General features: G+C 42.6%; 1 pseudogene; it reads left to right on the top strand.

Moving 5' to 3' along the window:
• The first annotated feature begins 2,114 nt into the window (after positions 1-2,114).
• LOC116754990 lies at positions 2,115-2,667 on the top strand (annotated as a pseudogene).
• Positions 2,668-4,036: the final 1,369 nt, after the last annotated feature.

Here is a 4,036-nt window from a genome sequence, read left to right as displayed (position 1 = left end):
TAACTCAGCCTGTTTTCCAGACTAAAGAAAGAAACTCAGTTTCCTTCTTCTCCAAAGGAAGTGTGATTTGATAAGAAGGTGATGTGAACAGGAGGTGGTGGAGGAACTTTTGAATGCTTTCTACCTGCCAGGAGCTACTCTAAATGTCATGTATATATTGAACCATTTGACCCTCATGAGACTAGAGGTAGATGTCATTACCCCCACGTTTAGCTGAGGAAAGAGAGGCTCAGGTGAACAACACCGGTGTGAGATGCAGGACCATGAAATCACTGATCTGTGAGATCCAGAAAGGAGATATAAGATGGAAAGCCAAAAAGAGAACAAGAATTCATATCTGAGGCCTTGCTTCTTCTTGATCTTTGGCTCTTCATGTAGGGAGCTCTGTCACTCTAGTGAGGTAACCACCTTTCATTATTTGTATTATGTGAGTATACCCATGATGCAATGGGGTTAAAAATGGACCCCTAGAAAGCACCATACCCCCCAAAAAAAGATAGAGATTTCCTGAACACAGTCAATGTAACCCATCTTTCACCCTTAGACACTCAAATCACACCATTTCGTCTGACTTTCTATGTCCTCTGACTCCTAGATCTTGCTTATTCTTTGTGTGTTGATTTAGATTTGATGGTGAATTCTTTCACACCAAAAGACATGCAAAAGTCATAGGTCAACATTTCAGTGCTCATTTTATGTGGTTCTCAATTGTTTTTTCACACCATGCTATTTCCAAAATAAATGCTGCATGACTGTTACATTATTTTTCTAATCCATTATCAGTCAGTTCCAATGGCCTAGTGCTTGATCAAGAGAAAGTTTACCTTTTTTGCACACATAAACCCAGTTTAGATCCTAAATTTTTATAACTCAATATTCTAAAAGAGATACCTTCGAGGATCAAACTTTAAAGTAAATTCACAGCCTCCAGCTCTCTGAAAGCAAAAGCAACACACATATGCCAGCCACACAAGGATGAGAAATTTGTGCTATCCCATGCAGTTGAACTGTAGAGTTTAGGTCCATGTTATACCCGCGAAATGAATTTGTTTCCTTTTAGGTTTACCATGGAAGTTTTTCTTTGTTTCCAGTGAACATCGTATTCTTTTTAACTTATCCACAAGTACTGCTTCAGGAAATCCCCCCCCCACCCCCGCAAATCAGAGAAAGTGAGGCTGAAAATAACAATCTCGATACTGGATAAATGTAAACACACACAGAACAAACAAAATAACAACAATAAAACACAGATGAGCCAGAAGAATTGTGTAGATTGAAGGGGTGTGTCCAGAGACGGTCATCACTAGGTAGAGGCCTAGAGGCCTCAGAAGAGAGCATCTTAATCCAGAAATGGGGCTTCAGTTCTAGAGGCTCAGAAATTGGATTCTGTGAATATCCTAGGCAGAGATCAGTTTCTCAAAAACAAAAGAACATCATACAAATTCATAAGAGGCTAATGTAACAGCCGGAATGTTGCTCAGTAGATTCTTCCCTGTCGTGAAATCTACATGGGAAGCCAAATTCTGAGGAAGAGATTGAACAATTCACATGTGCTCTGGCAATCAGAATAAGGCTTTTGCATCTTAAAGGCCCTGAAGCTGTTTTCTTAGGTAGGGTCGAATTCACATGGACAAAGTTTTCTCCAATTTCATGTAGTTTTCTCAACAGCAGCTTGAGGAACATTAATATAGCCAAATGATTTTTTCCATCTCTATGTTGGTTAGGGCTCAGAGGTGAGGACACACTATCAAAAAGCACCTTCTAGCCCCGAGCATTCAGAGAGCAGGATGCCACCTAACAGTACTCTCTTTAACAGAGAAAACTTTTCATTTAGACTTTAATAAATTATTGCCTATTTATAATTTGGTTTACCATAATGTGATTCTTTTTTAAAAAATCACTTTAGGCAGTGCGCTCAGCTGTCCTGCATATCTGTCTTTTGCTTCAACAGTGTTTGGAATGAACAGACCCAGGGACCTTCCTTGCTCCAGCCTCTGACCACCCTCCAACCTTTTTTCCAGTCACAACCTTTGGAATCAGCCACTCAGCTATCCTCGGCCTCCAGGACCAGCCAACACCATTTTTTGTGCTTAGCTCCTTACTACCAATCAACCATGAGCTCCCAGATTCGTCGGAATTATTCTACCGAGGTGGAGGCCGCCGTCCACTGCCTGTTCAACATGCATCTGCGGGTCGGGCACTTACCTCTCTCTGGGCTCCTATTTCGACCCCGATGATGCAGCTCTGCACGTCATGGGACACTTTCTTCAGGAATTGGCCGAGTAAAAGCGCGAGGGCGCCCAGCGTCTCTTGAAAATGCAAAACCGGTGCTGGAGCCACGCCCTTTTCCAAGATGTGCGGAAGCCTTCTCAAGATAAGTGGGGTGAAACGCAGGACGCTGTGGAAGCCGCCATTCTCAGGGAGAAGAACCTGAACCAGGCTCTATCGGATCTGTACGCCCTGGGTTCTGCCCGCGCAGACTCCCACCTCTACGACTACAGGGAGAGCCGCTTCCTGGAGGAGCAGGTGAAACTCATCAAGAAGATGGGCGACCACCTGACCAACCGCCGCAGGCTGGCTGCTCCGCAGGCTGGGCTGGGCGATTATCTCTTTGAAAGGCTCACCCTCGAGCACGAACAGGAGTCTCTGAAGTCCAGCGGCCTCTGAGGAGCCCCTCTGGCGTCAGAGCTTTTCCTGAAGCCCCACTCTGCAGCCACTAGGCAGCTTTTTAACCGCCCTGGAGCTCTCTCCCAAGCCTTGGACCAAATGGAAACAATAAAGCTTTTTGCAGCAAAAAAAAAAAAAAAAAAATCACAAGTTCTATCTCTTCTAGAGAACATACTAATCACCAACCATCCCCCCAACAAAAAAATAAAATTACGCACATACCAAACATTAGTATAGAATGCCTTTTAAAAATCCACTAATGTTCTTAAGAGAATTAAAGATTTAGCCCACTGTGGACAAGCCCTATTTTATATTTTTTTCATTTTACACATCACAGTGTGTTAAAAACTAAAAGTGAAAAAACACTATTGAAGAATGCAAAACTGTGTATCCTGCTTTGTACACTGATTTCTCCCCCAGTTTCAAAAGATATAGATATATCAAGCATTAGAACAAGATCCTCATAGGTGAGAATATTATTGAAGATACAACATTACAGAACAGAGAGAATAAAGAGGTAGAACCAGAGGTGCCTGCCCTCAAATTCAGGGTCTCTTTTACAAGCTGTTCCATTGTCACATCTTTAAAACAGGATTGATGATATCAAAAGTGTAAGGTCATTTTTAGAGTTAAAAAAGTTAATGTAATGTGCTTGGCATATGCAGATACTCAGTAAACAGTAGGTATCACAGCTGTCATTTTAGAGATACTTCATTTTTTGAGCATTTCCTTTCCCTTCTCCCAAACAACCCTATATCCCTTCAGTTAAATGAAGTTTAACAAAATACCTTCCTAACCCACAGCATCTACAGATAGCTTAGGGAGTGTCTATATTCTTAACTTTTCCAGAAGGACACTAGTGTCTTTTGCATGGAAACAGGGTGGGTTAAAAAGAAAGAACCAATCAGTTGAGCTTCTGTTTTAATGAGAGAACTGGAGAGAAACCAGACTTCACCTTGACCAGGACATGGAGGTAAAGACTAACAAGTGCACCTTTTTTTTTTTTTTTTTTTTTTTGCTGTACTCGGGCCTCTCACTGTTGTGGCCTCACCTTTTGCGGAGCACAGGCTCCGGACATGCAGGTTCAGCGGCCATGGCTCATAGGCCCAGCCGCTCTGCGGCATGTGGGATCTTCCCGGACCGGGGCATGAACCCGTGTCCCCTGCATCGGCAGGTGGACTCTCAACCACTGCGCCACCAGGGAAGCCCTAAAATGTGCATTCTTTAAGTGGAATTATCACAAAGTTCAGAGGTTGGTTTAGCTCCACTTCCTAATTCTATTTGTATTTGTTCTGTGGTGGCTTTCAAACTTTTAATATGTGTTTTCAGCAAATGCTCTTTTTAATCAAAATCCCAGAGGTAACATACA

This window comes from Phocoena sinus, chromosome 6 (genome assembly GCF_008692025.1).
Source record: "Phocoena sinus isolate mPhoSin1 chromosome 6, mPhoSin1.pri, whole genome shotgun sequence".
NCBI classification, from domain to species: domain Eukaryota; kingdom Metazoa; phylum Chordata; class Mammalia; order Artiodactyla; family Phocoenidae; genus Phocoena; species Phocoena sinus.
This window is presented reverse-complemented; position numbering and strand designations above follow the sequence as displayed.